The 20,995-nt window shown below is 44.5% G+C and overlaps 1 protein-coding gene across 9 annotated transcripts in view; it reads left to right on the top strand.

Annotated features, from left to right (window-relative positions):
- Arnt2 (aryl hydrocarbon receptor nuclear translocator 2) overlaps positions 1-20,995 on the top strand; it is a 156,633-nt gene that overhangs the window by 19,107 nt on the left and 116,531 nt on the right. The window contains exons 1-2 of one of the 9 annotated variants that reach the window (XM_039101491.2): positions 17,883-17,981; positions 18,075-18,137. The exons of 5 other annotated variants lie outside the window; for them this stretch is intronic. The gene's annotated coding sequence lies outside the window, so the exon portion shown is untranslated. 3 more of the 9 variants (XM_063281503.1, XM_063281490.1, XM_006229496.5) reach the window with 3 other exon arrangements.

Here is a 20,995-nt window from a genome sequence, read left to right as displayed (position 1 = left end):
GTTTGGATCCTACTTTTGGCTTCAGTTGTGTAGATATTTTATTTCTAAAGGAGGAAAGTTGTATACATTCTCTTCATTCCTTGACATGTCTTAGTTTTTTCATAAATTATATTTTTAAAGATCCATTTAGGCCAGCTTAAATGGCAATGGGAGAGATATTTTAAAACTATTTGACATCAGGCTTTCATATACATGTGTGTATATACAAGCATATGTGTATGAGTGTGTTTGTAAAACAATTAGAGGAAGACAAACTTCAAGGAATCATTTTGAAATGCAGAAGCAGACAATTCAAAAAGTAATAAAAAGGTATATATCATATAATCCCACTTAGATCTATTAATAACTGATGACGTAAAAGCCAAAACAAGTATAATTTTGTGGGGTTATATTGATCTTGGAATGGCTGGGAAGTCTGCTTATTTTGCTGGTGGTAGGAGCCAAATCAATGCCTTATGGTAATACTGAGTGTACAAACAGTGAATGGTAATGCTGAGTGTACAAACGGTGATTCAGGAACTCCAGCATGCTCATTGATTTTAAGGCAGTAGCCACAGTTACAAGTAATGTCTTGAGGAAACTATTTTGCAGTGTCATTTATAAAGGCAGGAGTCTAACAGTTGCAAACAACTGAGTCTAAATGTCCAACAAGGACAGAGCAAACCTATAATGGTTTGCATATGCAGCATTAAAAAGATTTATACTTATTTGTGTGTGTGTGTGTGTGTGTGTGTGTGTGTGTGTATGTGACCTATGTCTGAGCATCTTCAGAGGCCAGAAGAGTGCGTCAGGTCTCCTGGAGCTGGAGTTCCAGGTGGTTGTAAGGCACCCAGCATGAGTGCTGTGCACCAAACCCAGGTCCTCTAAAGAGCAGGAAGCTTTCTTAACCACTTACCATTACTTAATTACTTAATCTTAACATCACTCTTCAGACCCTACAATATTTTTTTTAAAAACTGAAACCATAATTTCATCACTTACCCCTCTCTTCCCTCCAAACCCCACTATGTAGCCCCCGCCCCCTGCTTTCAATTGCATGGCTTCTTTACAGTATTTTGTGAGACAGGCTTACTGTGCTTGTTCTGGCTGATCCTGGGTTCCTGTGCTCAAGTGACCCCACTGGCCTCCTGTGTACATGGATCTATAGCCTTGTACCACTGCACCTGGCTCGTATATACAATATTTTTAATTGCCTGCCAATTAGGCAGTAATGGAAAAAACCTTCCATGATCTATAACTTAAACTAGTAAGTTATGTATGATAATTCTAATTTATTATAATTTAAAATTTTATTTGCATTTACTTGTGGTAGAGAAGTTGTCTTTTTCTGTGTGTGTGTGTGTGTGTGTGTTATGTAATGTGTATGTGTTTGGCAGTGTGTGTATGTATAGAAGCCAGGCATCAATGCTGGGTGTTTTCCTCTGTCTCTCTTTATCACTTTTTTGAGACAGGGTCTCTCACTGGATTTCCTGATTACCTTTTCGCTAGGCTGGCTGACCAGTGAGTTTCTGGGATCTGGCTATCTCTGTCCTAGTCTCTCTCATGTTGTACATGTGCACCACCATGTCCAGCTATTATGAGGCTGCTGAAGATGTGTAGTCCGATCCTCGTGCTTGTTCAGGAAGCACTGAACCCACTGAGTCACTGGGCCAGCTCGCCAGCCCTGAAAGTCATACTTTTATGTACAACTTTTTGTTTACTTACATTTTCTAACATTTTTGGTTCTGTTCTTTATTGTAAAATGAAAAGTGTTCAAAGGGACTATCATCCTAGATTATGTGTTGCATTTTGTTTTATGTGCCTAGAAGCATTGTCCTTTGTTTTAGACATATGTTGGTTTGCATGCATCTTTCACTTGGCCCTGTGTTATTTCACACGTTTTTCAGCCTTGTACTTTTTCTTTGCTATCTGTAAAATGTGAGTGATGATGGCTAGCTCACAGGAGAGCTGTGTGTGTGTGTGTGTGTGTGTGTGTCGATGAGATGATGCACGTGGCCTGTGTATTTCTGAGCCTCAGAGAGCCCACGGCAGGGAATAGTGCTGTGGTCATACTGCCACCCTTGGTCTGAAACTGGCTCACGAGTGCTTAGACACTCACTTTCATATCATCTGAGCAGTGGCCATAACTGAGGGCAACTCAGAACACATCCTTCATGCTAAGGACACTTATGTCATTCTGAGTCACAGGAGCGGGTGTGCCAATGTCCTTTTCTTTGATATTGAGATAAATGCACACTGTCTCTAATCTAGGCTGTGGATGTCTTTCCCAGTGTTAAGCGGCAGTGTAAGGTGAGTGGTCTACTCACCCAAAGCTTTGTTTCCTGCATTTACTAAGGATCAGCAGGGCCTGAAAATAGTAAATGAAAATGTCCAGAAATCATCAGTCTGCAGCTTTTAAGTAAGTTTTATTACAGTATGCTGTTATAATTGTCCTGTTTTTAATAATAGTTATTGCTGATCTCTTATTGAGCCTGATTTATAGGTTGAAGTAGTCGTAGGTATATATGTAGGAAAAATAGTATATGTGGGGTTGAGTGCTGTGCATGCTTCTGGGGGTGTTGGAACAGAGCCCCTGTTGGCCTGCACTTGGGGAGTAGGTACAGGTCCCCTATGGACCAGGTGGTACTGCTGCTCATTCCTGGAATAAAAGAAATATGGTAATGTTGCATGACTAAAAGTATTGCTAAGAGATCTCTTAAGATCTGACATTAGTGAGATTACTAATTTCTATCCATATTAGTAGTGGCATTCTGTAAATATTGTAGAAGCAGTTCATATTTATTGAATATGTGAGTTTAGATATGTGTGTGTGTATGTGTGTGTGTGTGTGTGTGTGTGTGTGTGTGTGTGTGTGTGTGTGTGTGTGTCTGAGAGAGGGTTGGGGGAGAATATCATGGAATAATTTGCCAGGATGTCTCTAAAAGAGAGCCCATTTATAGCTAGATAAATAAGCCATAAAACTTCGTGTTAGGTGGGCATTTGGCTTGGTCCCACCTCCCTCATTTTAGTTTTATTTTCTGCCTCATCCCATCCTGGTTGAAGCCCATCAATGCCTCACCAATGGGAAACCCAGCAGCTGTCCTAGATAGGAGGGCCAAGTGACATCCTTGGACCGGTCTTCGGTCAAAGTCACATTCTCTGAGTGGTTTCATTTGGGCATGTTGTGGGGAGCGCTCCTTGGGACAGATTCATCTGAATCACAGGAACCAAGAATAAGAAGGGACATGCATCGAATAAGGATCTGAGTGTTGTTACCAGAAGGGAGGAGGGCACAGGACAGGCAATGCAGCCGGGGCCTACCCTTGTTGATAAGATTCTTTTGAGTGTCACAGGTTCGGGCTGATTATTGGTTTGCATTCTGCGTTTGCAGTTTTCTTATTGAGGAGACAGCCTCTGTGCACACTCATCTTCATTGTTCACCTGACTGTATTATAGTCCCTCATTGTGGGAAAGGTGTGGTTGTAGGATCGTCTCTACTGTGGGGGAAGGGATGAGAGGCATGTGGTCACCTGTGTCCACAGAAGTAGAAAGGAGATGAATGCTGGTGCTCAGCACCTTCTCCTTCTACTTAGTTCAGGAACCCCACCTGGGGATGATGCTGACTACATTCTCAGTTAGCAACCTCTGAAAACCCCCTCACCAGGAGTGTTTTGCCCTTCTCAGGAGCCTGAAGTGCGATGTGGTCTTTGACTTTAGAAACATATAGCTGACTTGCTGTTTCTACCAGTATAGTTTCCTGTGTGGTTGTGCTATCTCTGAAAACTGGGAGGGTATGTGTGAGTACTGCTCTTCTCCACAATAGCCACTTCTTCAGAGGAGCACAGGCAGGGCCACCTCTGAGTGCTAAGTTTATATCTGCTCCCTATATAATCCCCGAGTCTGTCCATACTGCTCAATTGAATTAAGCACTCATTAAAACACAAGAAAACACCATTTGTTAAGTATGTAGGAAAAGAGGAAAGAAAGAACAAGACTGGTTGCCTGCTGTCTTTGGAGTCAGTATAGAAGATATTCAAAGCCCGTGCTTTGTTAAATGTGAATTACTGGTTATAATTTAGCCATACTATGATCTGTTCTGAGAGTAGCTGGAGTAGCATTGGGTTTCAGCATATTGGTGTGCGTGTGTGTGTGTGTGTGTGTGTGTGTGTGTGTGTGTGTGTGTGTGTGTGTAATATATAGTATGTAGCATATAGCATACAGCAAATAGCATATAATATATATTATATGGTATATAATATTTGGACTGGACCCAGGACCTCTTATGTACTAGGCAGATTCTCTACCATGAGCAGCACTTCCAACTCTAATGTATTTTTAATTTTTTAAACTTTGATTTTATGTGTTTATGTGGTTTTTTCATATATATCTATGTACTGTGTGCATGCAATACCTACAAAGTCCAGAAAAGAATGTTGGACTCCCTCATACTTGAGTCACAGGTGGTTATGAGCCACAATATAGGTGTGGGGACCCATATATGTATTCTCTAGAAGAGCAGTCATTTCTCTTAACTGCTGAGCCATCTCTCCACCTCATCGGGTATTTTCTTAATAGGATAAATATAACAGCAGTTACAAGGTCTATTGGCCACTGTGAGAATTTAAACCAAGATGCAACTTCTCAATTTCCCTTTTCTACCAAGGCTAGCACATGAGAAAGGAGGGGCCTCAGGAATATAGGAACTGAATACTTTATCACCTTTCATTAAACTTTCTTCTTAACTGGGGTTCGATAACAATAATGATGATTCTGTCACTGGTTTCATTACATTTTTTTATTTAGAGAATGCATTTCACATCCTAAACATATCCATAGACTCCTTAGCTCAGACTTCCATAACAAGCTGCCATAGATGGTGTACTAAGAGCACAGAGACTCCCATAACAAGCTGCCATAGATGGTGTACTGAGAGCACAGAGACTCCCATAACAAGCTGCCATAGATGGTGTACTGAGAGCACAGAGATTTAGTTTTTCCTGGTGTGGAGGCCGGGAAGTCCAGTATCAAGGTGCCCATCAATGCAGTCCCTAGCTGTGGTTGTCTTTTTGGTTTTTAACCAAACACCTTCCTCTTCTAACCCCATGTGTCAGAGAGAAAGGAATGGAGTCTCCTCTCATAAGGTCACTAATCCCATTATGGGAGTCCACTGTAATGACCTTATCTAGACTGGTGAGTCCTGAAAGTCTCCTCTCCCAGTACATCATTTTAGGGGTTAAGGTTTCAACATGCACATTTGGTGAGGCACAATTCAGTCCACAGCACCAACAAAAATTATTGGATTAGGTTATATTGTATGTAGCTCACCCTTGTGGTGATGTGGTCACTAACTCGGGAGAGACAGGATGAGGCAGTGGAGGTAGCAGGTATGCTAACCCTAGAAGCTGGGCTTCTTCTGTGGCTCATGGTCTGTCTGAGGCTTAAGCAACTGTATTTGGTATCTCATCTGCTTTTGTGAAGACATTTTAACTGTTTCTTGGTTCATAGGCCTCATTGTTTCTGTATTAGACTACCTTACCATGAGATCTGTTCTGATGACTCAAGGAAAAGCATTCTCTTCAGAGGGAGGAGTTTATTTTGGAGTCAGATATGAATGATCATGATTCATGAACACAGATTTAATTTGTTCTGAATTCGATGTTCCAATGTGGTAACAGTTTCACGGTGCCAGAACAAAGAAAAACATGAATCAAGACACTTCAAATCCATTGGTGAAAATGTTGGGCAGGCAGTTACAGCGAAGTGGGGAAGTCTGTGCTATAGGCCTCCGATGCTGTCTTATGCCATTCTTAGCCCTTGCGTGGGTAGAAGCCAGTGTGGTCTGTTACGTTAGTAAGTTCCTAAAGGTTTTACCTCATACTCATAAGGATGTTAGGTTAGACATATAGTGGGTAAATAATTGTAGTGGTTTGTGTATGCTCAGCCCAGGGAGTGACACTATTAGAAGGTGTGGCCCTGTTGGAGGAGGTGTGTCACTGTGGGTGTGGGCTTTAAGACCCTGACCCTAGCTGCCTGGAAGCCCGTATTCTGCTAGCAGCCTTCAGATGAAGATGAAGAGCTCTCAGCTCCAGGCCTGCCTGAATATTGCCATGTTCCCACCTGGATGATAATGGACTGAACCTCTGAACCTGGAAGCCAGCCCCAATTAAATGTCCTAATAAGAGTTGCCCTGGTCCTGGTGTCTGCTCACAGCAGTAAAACCCTAAGACGATAACCCAATGTAAATTCTAATTAGGCTCTAAATAACTGAAGTTCTAACCAATCAATCAGCATGTGGAAAGTTCAGTGCGAGCAACAATTCATTTCTGACAACTTTCACACACATTTCTGAGTTGAGGTGGCTTTTGAGGGAATTGCTGAAAGCATCATCCATGTTCTTCCAAGCACTGACATGCTGTCCTTACTAACCATGTGGTTGACATCACATGATGAGACCCTACTGTGTGGGGTAATGTATAATCTACATACAGAAGGAGTCAGACTAGCACCCAGCTACCTGGGCAGCACAGCAACATGGTTGTAGCATTTCTGGTCTGTTCTTAACCACGATGTCAGTTGTAGTTTCACACAGTGCCTGAGTGAGAACTACCTCTGGTGCTTGCAACTACCCCCACTGTGCCTTTCAACACACAGCCCCCAACAGCGATTCCCTGTCATCCTCTCACATTCTCATCTGACCTCTGGATCTAGAAGATGACAAAAATATTTTCAGTGTGCAAGGAGCTGAGTCTTCAACATTGGTGATGGGGGCACATACTTTATGCCATGAAGTGTGTGTGTGTATCGATGGAAGATCCTTTATTCTTAGCATACTCCCTCTATAGTCTAGGTTTCCTCTCAAGGTAGGAAGCATCAGGAAGTAACAGGAGATGAGATACTTTGTAGAACAAAGGAATAGTGTGGATGGACACTTCTATTCCAAATGTTCTATTCTGTGCTATTAAATACATTCCAATTGTGCTGTTAAGTATGTATTTGCTTTTCCAGTTTCCTTTGGCATCTTTAGAGGGATATGATTTTGTAAGCCAATTATGTACCTAGTGTCTGGGACTCTGGTAACTTCAGGATGGGAACTGATTACCAGGTAGGCCTTGGCAGGAGTTGAGGGTTGGGACATTATGCCCCATCTCTGATGCCCGCACAGGCTTCTAGTTTGCTTTCCTTTTGCTGGGATTAACACAATGAGTAAAGATAACTTAGTGGATAAGGTTTATGTCAGCTTACATTTCCAACGTAGCTGGAAGTCAGGGTAGGAACTGGGAGCAGAAGCAAGAGGAGGCATTGTTCACAGGCTCACTCACTGGCTCAGCTAACTTTCTTATGCAGCCCAGTATCGCCTGTCTAGGGATGGCACTGCCCATAGTGAGGCAGCCCTTCCTTCCATTTCAGTCATCAGTTATTATATTAACCTTCACACATGACCACAGTCAATCTGATCCCGGCAGTCCCTCAGTTGACTTTCAAGTATTTCTAGGCTGTGCTGTATTGGCAAGTTAAACTAACCAGGATGGGAGCAGAGAGAGTAGAGATAGTGTTAGCAAGTTAAAATAACTAGGAGGGGAGCTAGAAGACTAGAGATGGGGTTAGCAAGTTAAACTAACCAGGATGGGAGCAGAGAGAGTAGAGATAGTGTTAGCAAGTTAAACTAACTAGGAGGGGAGCTAGAAGACTGGAGATGGGGTTAGCAAGTTAAACTAACCAGGATGGGAGCAGAGAGACGAGAGATGGGGTTAGCAAGTTAAACTTGTCAAGAGGGTAGCAGAGAGACTAGAGATGAGGTTAGCAAGTTAAACTTGTCAAGAGGGTAGCAGAGAGTCTAGAGATGGGGTAGCCAGTTAAACTAACCAGGATGGTAGCAGAGAGAGTAGAGATAGTATTAGCAAGTTAAACTAACTAGGAGGGAAACTAGGAGACTAGAGATGGGGTTAGCAAGTTAAACTTGTCAAGAGGGTAGCAGAGAGACTAGAGATGGGGTAGCCAGTTAAACTAACCAGGATGGGAGCAGAGAGAATAGAGATAGTATTAGCAAGTTAAACTAACTAGGAGGGAAGCTAGGAGACTAGAGATGGGGTTAGCAAGTTAAACTTGTCAAGAGGGTAGCAGAGAGACTAGAGATGGGGTTAGCAAGTTAAAGTAACTAGGAGGGGAGCTAGGAGACTAAAGATGGGTTTAACAAGTTAAACTAGCAGGAGGGGAGCAAAGAGACTACACACAGGATTAATCCCAAACAGCCCAGGACTTCTCAGTTATGAATGAGTCATGAGCCCTGCATACATAGGTTTAGGAGCTTCCTAGTTGGGGGCACATGGATGGAAATACTAGGAATATGGTACACTGGGATTGACTAGGGAATTTCTCTACCCCCTCCTATATATCTGTCACCTGCCAAAGCCGATTTGATGCATATGTCCAACTTCAGTTTAAGTTGATAAGAACCTCAATATCTTGAGGTTTTTTCATTCCTTTCTGACTCTAAGATCCACTCAGTCTTCAAGGAGTATCAGGCATGGCATTAGAACTTTTTCTCCTGTGGTAGTCTCTTTTAGTTTAGTAACTTAAGAAAATAATACCTAACATATAATATTGGGATAAATGACCATAATCCCGTGTTGATACCCTCCCACCAGGAAACACAGCTGTGTTTACATGGCAGTAAAGGGCCCCAATGAGCAGGTCTCTTTAGGCCCATCTGTATGCTCTGCTATACTTGCCCTAGGCTGGACTCTGTGGATAGTGCTGGTCTACAGTGCTAAGCCATTCATTCCCTCCCCAGCCCTGCTGGAGGGAGTACGTACCAGACAGGCTTTCACATTCTAGGATCAGCATAGTAGTCATTGTGATTCCCCACGAATCACAGCCAGGGATACTTACAAGATGCAGTTTTTAAGATGAAAAAAAAAACAAAAAAACAAAAAAACAAAACCCACAGCCACTTGTGACCGTGGCCACACCCACTAAAAGTATAACTAAAACAAGATCCCTGAACTGAAATTGTCTCTGAGAAGCCACTGCCTTCCCTCTCTGCATGTTTTCTCCAGGGGTCTTTCTGGAAACGACAGGAACGGATCATCATTGTTCGTGCTTGTGACCTTGTTAGGCAGAATCAGATACCCATGCTGCCCTTTACCAGCTAAACCATTCCTAAGCCCCTGTTCTCAACAATGCCTGCCCTGTGAAATCCCAGTAACTAGGAGGTTGCAGTCTGGGTACCAAAGTTGTCTGTCATCCACTCTGACCAATACCTATTCTAGGTCTTTGTTTCATAGGTGGGGGTTGGAAGATAGAAGCAGTTATCTTGGTTAGAGGTCATCACACATGTTGTTCACTCCTTTTTCTCTTCCTTGAGAGTTTTTACCTCAGGCTTCCTGGACAGAGGGTTGCCTCATCTTGTCACAGTTCCTGTTTGCACCTGCCTGACTGTTTCTCAACCTTCCTGGTGGTGTTCATACTGAAACAGCTGCTTCTGCAGCACCTACAGCCTTCTTAAATTTGCCTCCCTTCTAGTTGGTGCCATCACTAACTGTTGCTGTCTTCCTGGTCTCCATTTTGGTGCTGAGAGTGACTGCATCTTTGGACTTCTTCAAGGATCCCCCTATTTTGTGGTCTTCAGATGGGGTAGCATGTTGAAATGAAAAGATAAATATTCAGTGGTCCCTGCCTCTGGTCTCTCCTCCTTTGCCTTTGGGGCAAAGCTAGATGCATTAAGCCAGGTTCTCTTCCTTCCTGTAATGCCTGAAGGAACTGACCACTGTCCTAGAGAGGATTTCACTCCCAGGAGAGCTCTTGTTGCTCTTTCCTGAGATCTTAGCTTCGAAGGTTAGGGAGCTTTTCTCAATAGGTAAAAATGCACCATCTGTTTCCCAATCTGTGACTACCATTGATGGGTGTGGACTTCGATGTGACACTCGAACTTGTACAGTGCTCCATCTGGATCTGTGTAAATATGGGGAGGGCAATACCAATGAGTCAGTGAATTACAGGTAGAAGTTCCCTTCTCTATATCTGGATTTTCTTGGGCCTAGGTGTAGTCCAAAGGTTGTGGAGTTACAGGAGTGGGCCACGTCTGTACTGCTCCTGGCTGTTGTTGTTTAATGCCCCATGTGCCAGAAGCATGTTCACATTTTCAAATGGATATAAAACGACACCAAAAGAATATCTCATGATATTCAAATTTTACATGAAATTCAAATCTCAGCATTAGTAGGGCAGAACTCGTCCACACCCACTTATTTATATGTGATCCATGACTGCAGAAAGGAGAGCTGCGTAAGGCCTGACAGCCTGCTAATTTCATAGAAAACTGCTCATGAAGTGACCGGGCTGAAGTGACTCTCATGGTTGAGCCAAGGAAGGCCTTGGTGGGGTATACCAGCATTCCCAGAACAGACATTTCTCCATTCTGCACTCCTGTCTGCAACTGCAAGGTGTTTCTCAGAAGCACCTGCTCCGGTGCCTGCCCTGTGCTCCCAGGAAGCCCACAGTCTCCTTCTCCCTTCATGCCTTAGGTCCTGTGCTGGTTCCTCTCCTTGTCCCTGTGATGAAACATCTGACAAAAGCAACCGAAAGGTTTACTTTGCCTCATAGTTTGATGGGATATAGTCTATACTGGTGGTAGATGCATGGTGGCAGGTGGCTTCAATGGTGATAGAAGGACACAGATGAAACGTCAAACCTCACATCTGGGTAGAAAAGGCTGCAAATGTTAGACAGGAACCTTAACCTGGGTTATGAAACCTTAAGTCTAAGCACAACAACCCACTTCTTCCGAGGATGTCCCACCTCCTAAAGTTCCACATCCTCCTAAAACAACACCACCAACTGGGGACCAAGTGTTCAAACACATGAGCCTGTGGGAGGTACTTTACATCAAAGTACAGGTAGCAGACATGAGCCATGGGAGAGAGATCCCATTTGGTGTCAAGTACCAGAGTCTAACAGCAATACCTTAGCCACTCTAACAAGAAAAGCCATTCTAATGCTTTGCATGTAAACAGTTTTACTATTTTGCATATTTTATATTTGTAGAGTAATTCACTGTTTAAAATTTAACACAAAACGTTTTTGTTGAATGATGGATGAATATATTCATCAAGGAATATATTCAACAAGGAAACCACTTTACTTCATAAGACTTCCTGAAGAGAATTTCGTATTGTGGAAGGATATGTGATTTACTTAATCAATTTGTTGTGTAAACAGGGGAAATGTTAATTTCCCTTTCCTTTTTAGAAAAGACATTTTCTGCGAAGAATTGTGCTTAGCTTATGGCACGATATGCTGTTTTTCTGGCTTTATAATATTTCTAATCGAAGCCTTTCTCTAGTTGAATAATGTGAGAATAACAAATTTGCTTTTCTTACTATCTTCCTGTGCAAATTTTTTACTGACATGCGTCTTTACATGGAGTTGAATGGCATCATGAGGCTGTGTGGCAAACTTGAAGCCAGAAGCGGAGCTCAGAGGGATGGAGGCACAGGAGAGTGACCTGGGAAAGAAAGACTGGGAAGGCCCGAGTGTGTTCCTTGATGAGCTCCTTGATGCCTTTGTTGGCAGGAAGGGAGACTCAAAGATGTCCAGAGGTCCAAAGACAGGAGAGCACACAGTGAGGAGGCATGAGCAAAGGACCAAGAGGAACACGGGGTGGTTCAGGAGCAGAAGCAACAAGCCAGCAAGAGAGCAGAAGCAGGAAGTGAAAAGTGGGATGGGATAGGGCAGAGGAGGAGGGAGCAGGAGTGGGGAGGGAGTGGTAGACTTAGGAAGTGAGCGCTCAGATCCAGTGAGGACAGCGTATTCATTGCTGATCTCCATGCTATGACAAAATGCTTGACTGAGCAACTTAGGGACAGAAGAGAGTGCTGGGGCTCAGGTCACTCCCTCCTTTTTTCTTTTGATTCAGGACACACCAGCAGCCCATGGGGTCTCACATTAGGGGGTCCTGTCTACCCTTTCTGTTAGGACCTTCACAAACATGTTCAGACTATGACTGTTATATGATATAATTCCAATCAAGTTGACAGTGGCAATTTACCGTTACAATAGGTAAAAAGATTCTCCTTTGTGGAGATTTCTTCTGAACGTTTCTGTAATCCTGGTGGAAGGTGGTGGGGTGGGGGTTAGATGAACATGTTCAGAGTCATCATCTTCTTTCTTTTTTCTTAAAACAGTTAAAAAAGACCTATGCTTATGTTTATGATTGTGTGTGTGCACCCATGTGCTGGTAGAGGTCAGAAGAGGTTGTCGGAGCTGGAGTGAAAGGCAATCGTGGACCATCTGACTTGGCTTGGGAACCTAACTCAGGTCCTCTATAAAAGCAGTCAGCTATTACCTACTGGATTGTTTCTCCGGACCCCAGCCTTTATGTTTCCCCAGTCCTATCCCTGAGTGGTGGCATCTGAATTTGTAAGTGCAGATCAACACCAGAGTCTGGCAGGTCCTTGTCACCTCAAGCCTACGGTTGCCATTGAAACCCCACTTCTCAGGAGTTTTGGTGTTCACAGATATATATAGCCGTGATCCGTGTGGCCATGCTATGTGGGCCATGCAACCCTGGGCCTCCACACTCTTCATTCTCTGTTTCTCTGAATGTTGGTCCAGGACTCTCCATCACCTCCTCCCAGGGTTCATTAGCCCTGGCTTCTCATTCCCTTATGGTTTGTGGAGGCCACCTGTATGGAACACCATTTCCTTTTTCTGCTTGTTTGTTTTTGTTCTCACTGTTCAGTAACCCTGAGGCTTCAATGCCTGAGATACAGGGACTCTCACTGAGAAGGACCATTCTTGTCTGGCTGGCTGCTGCTTCCTGAGTGGCAGGGTTGGCTGAGGATGCACTTCCTTTCCCAGGCCTTCTTTTGTCCTGGAACCTCAGGACAAAACCTGCCTTTTCAGTCTCTTCTCTTGGTTATTTCCAGTCATTCTCAACAGCAGCCACTCTCTCCTGTGTACTTTTGACTCATAAAGGTGGACTGATAGTCACATTCCTAGAAAGTGTATGACATACTCTTCTGGGTACTCTTACTGTTGCCCTAACTTCTAATCTGGTAGCGGCATCTCCTTGACCTTGACTAGTGACTCCCCTAGCCTGTCTTTCCTGAAGCCTCACCTTCTTTGTCTCTCATGATAGTCTTTTTTTCCCACTCCTTATGCTCCCTGAATATTTGGGTTATGGAATATTCAGACTGTCAGGCACAGCTAACTAACGGCAGTATATCCTAATCAGATTATACTAAACACTATCTCCCCTTGAACACGGCGTAAAACTGTTGCTTACACAGCCCTAGTGCCAGGGCTCCTGCTCAGTCTTGACAGCTCTTTAGAACTCAGTAGGCACTTTGTCTTTCAATTCTGACTTGTATCTTCCTAGAACACCTTCTTCCCTAGAGAGTAAATTAGCTCAGCGTGGGTGGCTACAGGGTTTCTTACCTGCTGGCTCCTGTGACACTCCCTCACCTCTATGATTCACATTACTCAGCCCGCCTGCAGATTTCAGTGTCCTGGTGCCTCACAGTTACGTTCAGTCCCATCATTTGCCTTGTTCCTAACTACAAGGACGTTATAGTCTATGTGTTAAGAACTTGGAGATAATAGAGCATAAGTGCAAATAACAATCACATCTAATCTTAGCATTAACGCATTAGCTTTGTTCCATTTCTACTGTATTGGATGAACACCCACGGGTGGGGGGAGGTAGAGACAGACAGAGACAGACAGAGAGAGAGAGAGGGTGGGGGGAAGGAGGGAAGGAAAGAGGGAGAGAGAGAGAGAATGCACAAATCACATATAGGATGTGCATTGAATTAATTCGTTTTGATTTAATGCTGGTTGTGGAGCTTCAAAGTCAGTGTGTGACCTGATCCAGGCTGAAGCCAGATGCTACAGTTATTGAATGACAATCTGACATTGTAACGAGCATGAGTATTGCTACTATTTTCATTGTCATTTACTAGTGGTATTCACATTGCAGACATTTGTATTTCTGGGTAAGGAATGGTGGTGTCTGGGCCTGCCCAGTTACATGTCCTTATATTTACTATGATACAAGCTATGATCTTTAACAGATGTGTGTTTGCAGCTGGGTTTATGAAGAAGCCGAGCATATTGGGGTTACTTTATAGTTCCCTAGTATATTCTACTTTTCTTTCTTTCTATGTCTTCTCAATTATCTCTGAGCTAACAATAATTTACTATCTATCAGTGTGGCAGTGTGGTGTTGGAGGTTTTACTCCTTGAGAGTCCTTTGGATAGTGAGTTTGACAAATGATTGTTAGTTTATCCTGGAAAAGACATGAAAAGTCCGAAAGAAGCCTTTCCTTGAAAGATGCACTCTCTAAACAAACAAATAAGAGAATGACATCCTAAAGATTGTTTATTCTTAAGGTCGTTTGCAAAAATAATCCCAAACAGATATTGTAATAATGACAGACTTTTTAATTCTACTCTGCCTTATTATCTCTGGTTCTGTATGCATCTTTGTTTAAAAAGAACACAATAGTCTGTGATGGTAGCAAGCTAGTCCTTTCTCTCTTAGCAGTTGTACTGTGTGCTTATCTTTTTTATTGGTTATTTATTTGGGAATCTCATATCATTCACCTGATCTTCCTCCCTCCAGTCCTCCCATCTCTGAGCACCCTCCCCACTGACCACCCCTCCCTTCCCCTCCCCCACCCCAAGCTTTAAAAAAAAAGAAGAAGAAAGTAGGGGGAGCTAATATACTTACTGGAGCATGGTCAAATTTCTAGTGACCAGCGCCCCACTGGGAGGATGAATCTTTCTCTGCTTGCACTCCCTCTTCCACCAGAAGCCATCAACTGAGAGAAGCCTTGTGGTGGCAGGAGAGGGACAGGTTGACTCTCACTAGCACACAGACACATTAACTGGCTTCAGGCAGCAACCCAGGTCACAGACATCTGCATGGGTTTTGATGCTAACACAGGTGACAGACATCAACACAAGCGCTGGCCTTATGAGGACCACTGACTCATTTATGGCTCTCAGGAGCTGCATGGACCTTGGGCCTCAATTTGGCCTCAGGCCATACACATGCCACTCACATCAGCATGTCCTGACCTGCTCCCTCAGGGAGCAAAGCCCAAGGACATCAATAAGTCATCAGTTAACAATACAGACTGCATAGGGTCACATTCATCTCAGGCTTCATCATGTCCTGGGGCAGCAGTATGGACTGTAGACACAAACATGGCCTCCTTCAGTGCCATTGGAAAGTATGGTGGTCCTTTGAGGAGGTCCAAGGCAAAAAGTGAGTCTTTCCTTATCCTGGGCTCTGTTGTTTCCTGGAATCAGAAGGCCAGAAAAGATATCAATTGACGTAGTGGAGTTACAGGTGGTTGTGAACTACCTGATGTGGTTGCTGGAAACTGTGCTCCTACCCTCTGCAAAAGCAACACATGCTCTTACCAACTCAACCAGCTCTCCTGCCCCATAAGCATGAATCTGTAATAGAAGAATGCTTACACCACGTTGTACAAGTGGAGGCATTTTCTCAGTTCAGGTTCCTTCCTTCCAGACAACTCTAGCTTGTGTCTAATTGACCAAAGAAAAAAAAAATCTGCACAGTACAGGTACTAATATTCCCATCAAGGGCACACCCCGTCAGTGATGTAATTTCTCTCCACTAGTGCCAACCTCTTAAAGGCTCCACCACCTCCCATGCCACAGATTTTAGATCAGCTCACAGCAAGTGACGTGGTGTCCTCAGAGGGCTAGCCCAGAGGGGAAGGGTCCTAGTAAGCTAGTGAAAAGATTTGATAGTAACCAGAGATGTTTGAGCCACAATGAAGATAAAGGACAGGAAGAAGGAGGTGTGTCCCCTTCTCTCTCTCTCTCTCTCTCTCTCTCTCTCTCTCTCTCTCTCTCTCTCTCTCTCTCTCTTTTAACAAAAGAAAGTAAAATCTAGAATCACATATACGCCCTTTGGGCACATTCAACATTGAAGCCAAGACTCAGAAGCTAAAGCTGCCAAGTGAGTTTGGGGCAGCAGAGTGGATGAAGCTGGACTTGATGGATCCCTGAAAGATACTCTGATGTAAGACTCTGCTCTGTTTCCTTATGCTAGCACTTTCCTGTACGATTATTCTTTGAAGCATTATATTTAATGACCGAGTGACTTTTATCTGTCTGGCTATTCCATAATTTATTAGCTTTTCTCTTTATGTCAGGCCTGCTCACTCATTTGGTTTCTGGTCAGCCTTAGACTGTCTCTGGACAGGCTGTATGCCTCCAATCATTGCTTCTGTCCCCTACCCTTCATGTTTGTCATTGTCACGGAGGAAACCTCCACAGTAGAAAACTGATCTCTTGTGGTTCCTTCAAGGAGGTCCCTATAGGTATTTGAAGATGGCTTCATTTTTTCTTCCTCAAAGGTTATACTCCAGGCTGACAGACTCTGCCATGAATGAGTTTTTTCCTCATAGCTTCTGAACTTCGCCTCACTTGACGTTCTTAAATTTCTGAGTGTGCAGGAGCAGAGCTTTGAGACCATGACAAGGCCTCCCACCAGCAACCTCCACCCTGTGCTTCCTCCTCTTTCTGTGCTCAGGCCTTGATAAACTTCAGCCTGGGTTTTAGCTCAGCCTTTCTTGGAGCCTGTTTTGGTGACCATCTGTCCTGCAGATTTTAAGACTTGGCCACCAGCTGTCCTGGCCCATCTTCTACATGGCCAGGGACCCCAGTCTTCCTCTGAAGGTCTCTGGATCACAGGAGGTCTTCCATTCCTTGGGAGTAAGATCATTTGTCTTCCTCCAGACATAACAGGACTGATGATACATGTAGAAACACACAGGGTCTGTGACAACACGCACAGCATCCTACACAGATTCAAAACAAAGTCCCACATTGAGAAGGGGGAATAGACATGAAGTCCCACCCCTAACCAAGAAGCTATTTGCAATTGGTACCTACTGGGAAAGAGAAAATTAGTTTTCTCTAGTGGAGGGTATATCAAACACCCTCTATGGCAGACCCATTGTCCATGAGTAGCTGACAAACACATAATGGACTGTGTGTGTGTGTGTGTGTGTGTGTGTGTTGTTTCATTTGGTACTTTTTGTCTTATTGTTGTTTGTTTTGATTTTCATTTTTTTGTTTTATTTTTGGAGAAAAGAATGATCATTAAGTTGGGTGGGTAAGAAGGTGGGTAGGGTCTGTGGAGTTGGGAGAGGGGAAAACATGATCAGAATACATTGTATGAAACGATTCTTTTAAATAAAAATTTAAAGTTTAGCACAGAGACACTGGACCTTCAGCTAGAATGGAGGTTAAAGGAAGCTAGAGTTTCTAGTCATGAACACTGATGGGAACCTGTATTCTGACATCAGTGTTCCAGTGCACAGTGGGGCCTGTGGAGACAGGATGGTCCCCTGGCACCATTGCTAGTAGAAGAGGGAGGTCTCCCCAGTCTGTATGGGGTCTGTTTCTTGTCCCCAGAGGTAAGGCCTGCTCAGTGTCCAGTCTGGGATGATAGATGCCAGAGAGATCAGGGCTTGGCTCCTCCCTTCTTTCCTGATCCCAATCATTAATTCCTCCTGTTTCTGCCACCTCCAGCCCTAAGGCAGAGTCTGGCTTATCCTGCCTGTGGGATGGGTATGTCTTACAGAGGGTCACATAGCTGGTTAAAGCCTGCCCAAAAACGTGGATGCAGAGTCCTATGCTCCCTGTTACATTATGTTTCTGTACATTTGCTACAAACATCTTGCCCTGAGGAAGGCCTGTAGGAATCATGAGCTCTGCCTTCTCTCCGGAAGAGGAAAGGATCCTCCCTTGCCCACACTTCAAGAAAAAATCCCTTATAGTCTCTCACAGAAATGTTTTGGTAACAAGCTTAGATCTCTCCTTTATGTGTCGCAGCTGCACAAGAAATCCAAGCATCCAGTTTTTCAGAACCTAAGCAGTTAACGCTGGAAATTTTGCTGCAAATAAATTGATCAGTATGCAAGACAGTTGTCACGGCTGAATCATGGTCCACAGTTAAGGTAAACAGATCTGTGATGACATTTTCTGAGCAGAATACAAATGCAGTGCGTTTGCTTCCAGAGGTGTCTGACATTTTTTTTCTACTCGGGCAGCATATCCTCCTAAGAAGGTGTTGTTCACAAGGAAGAAAGGTCTTTGTTCAACCCTCTGAGAAGGTAGGGCATTTGATGTGCTATCTGTGACGAGTGTCGCTCTGGGAAAGATGGGTGTGGAGGGAACATTTCCTTTTCCTAGCTGCCTCCTTCCTCTTCTCCCATCCATGGAGAGAGCCTTTTGGCTTTTTATTTATTTCAATGATCGTGAAAATATTCCATGTGTTTGTACTGTGAAAGTTTGCATGTGATTAGTTTTCTCCATGTGAGGATCAAGGGTTGTTTTCTCCTAGGTGGGTTTCCACGAAATCAGTGAGGAGGAAAACAGAATGTCGGTTTTTATTTCTTGCTCTTGCTTTCATCTTAATACTCTCAAGTTTCACATTTTCCCAGGCTATTCCTGCCTGCTCTGCTTTATAGGAATCCAACCCAGCATGGCTGGATCTGGAATGGGGAATAGTCTGTGGCTGGATGCTGCGCCATGGGCCAGATATACTGTGCGTGTTGTGAAGCCTGAATCACTCTTAGTCTGGGCTGATGTTCTCGTGTGTGCACAGCCCGGTCGCAGCACCATCCAGGAGCGGGCAAGCAGGTGTTTCCTGGGGGATCCTTGCAGGTGGGGTTGAACTTGTGGGGTGCTGATATTTGTTCCTGTCTTGGTCGTCAGTTATGATGAGTAACCCTGAGCACAGGTCGTTAGGAAGGATTCACACTGAACATGGGGGATAACTGAATCAACTGAGAGTAGCACTTGGGCTCAAAGGTTTCCAGAAAGTTTCATTGACTGAAAGTAAACAAGTAGGTGTATCCTTCCAAGGTGGTTGAAATGGGGTGTGCTTGGACATTATGAAGCCATCAAAGGGCTGCATTCAGGAGAGAAGTTCCCTGCTGCACTTCTGTGGTCAATAAATAGGCTATCCCCGGGGAGCCTCCTTCAGGAAGCTTCTGGGACCTTCCCTGGCATCACCAGAGCACAGGGCTACCTCTCTCACTGCCAGCAACATTCAATGTGAAATGCCCAGCCAGCTTCATGCTTAGTCGTGATTGGGTCTTTAAAAATCTCTAGCTGCCATTTGGCTTGTAGCACAGCCTGTGGCTCAAAATAGGTTTTTGCAAATGGTGCTTATGTTCTAAGCAGACAGCAACCTGAGCAAAGGAAGGATATCTGGTTAGTTTGGTTTCTTAGCTAGAGTGTGGATGGAGAGACTGAGAGAGCAGTGCCTGATTCTGCAGGACTTGTGCTCCTCTTAGTTGACAGGCATAAGAAGCTGTGGATGTGATATTCTTTGCAACAGGTCTTAGCACAAGCTGCTGTGACATAGTTCATAAGCTTGCAACCAGCCCAGCCGTGGTTTTCTTCCTCCCGTAGAATCCTCTGCCCATTCAGTGTAGGAGGATCAGGTGACCGAGGCTTTTTTGGGTTTTCCCTTTTTGAGTCTTGAGGCTGACACACAATTATTTTGAGACAGTGACATCATCCTTTCTCTTTGAGGCTCTGTCAACCCAGCCCTGGTCTCTCACCTGGACTGTTGTGACCTTCATTCTCTTTCAGGAGGATTACAGGTAGAATGGGACCATATCTATTCTGAGGAGGGAGGGGCTGGTTGGAAACAGGCCTCCTTGAGACTTGGTACTGAAGCTGAACCTAAATGACCAGGGGGTTAAACGGGTGAAGAGGAGGATGAGAGCTATTCTCATCCAAGGACATAGTGTATGCAATGGTCCTGGGGTGGAAGGGAAAGAGTCTGGTACAAGGAGGGACAGGGAAATGTGGCTAGAACCAGAATGATGGACAGGAGAGGGGGCAGCAGCCTGACCATGCAGGAACAATTTGGTGATAGCAGGGACTCCACACAGAGGTAAGAACAAAGAGAAGTTGGGAATGAGGGTGGAGTGAATGGCCTTATCTGACATGGCTGAGTAGGTACAGGTAGGAGGCCCAGGGCAGAGCAGAGTCAGGGGTGTTACCAGCCAGGCGAGCAGCAGAAGTAGGGAGACTCATCACAGGGACAGCAGGCTTGCGGCAGGGTTTGAGGATCTGCAGAGGTGGTGTTGATGTAGCACACTGGCAGGAGGAGGTCAGTGAGGGAAAATGCACAAAAGAAGAGCCTGGGATGCCCTGGGGTCCTGGTGAAGAGCAGTGGCTGATGCAGGAGGGTCATAAAGTGGGTGGCTAGGGCTATGGTTCCTAAGAATCAGGATGGATGCGTGAGTAAGGCAGGAACCTTTCCCACAGAGAGGGTAGGGACAGGAGCATCACTATTGGCCATAGCCAATATGACCCCAGGTCTGGTGGGAGAGGCCAAATTTGAGTACAGAAGAAGCTCAAGTGAGTGGGAGGAGTAGAGAGGCAGCCATATGTAGGAGCTTTGCCCCTGCTTTAAACTTTTACATGCACAATGGAAAATCCTACATGTATTTTAATGTGGTTTGCATTTGACCTGTGGAGTTGTTATCAAAAATACATTTGAGTTCCTGTGCCACAGACTCTGTCCTTGCCGAATGTGGCAAACCCTCATCTGTATGTGTGAGGCTCATCCCTGCCTTGCTGACGCTTGACCAGCTTCTGTTTGACATGACTATAGCAAATGGGAGTTGAGAGCAGAATGGAAGATGAACTCAGAATTTCTGGGTTCCCTCACCAGCATGCATCAACCCTCTGAAGGAAGTACAGAACTGTGGGAATGTGGTCAAAGCCAGGGGCCATGTTTCTGACCTGTGCGAAAGTGAGAACAGGTACCCTGTTAGTGAGGGAGAAACTGTGAGCATGCCAGGCTCAAGGCAAGGTGCATGGTATCGTGTGTGTGTGTGTGTGTGTGTGTGTGTGTGTGTGTGTGTGTGTGTGTGTGGTGTGTGTGTGTGTGTGTGCATACACATTCACATGCTCACACAAGCGTGCATGTCTCCCATTAGCATCCTCC

Source organism: Rattus norvegicus, chromosome 1, assembly GCF_036323735.1.
Source record: "Rattus norvegicus strain BN/NHsdMcwi chromosome 1, GRCr8, whole genome shotgun sequence".
NCBI classification, from domain to species: Eukaryota; Metazoa; Chordata; class Mammalia; order Rodentia; family Muridae; genus Rattus; species Rattus norvegicus.
This window is presented reverse-complemented; position numbering and strand designations above follow the sequence as displayed.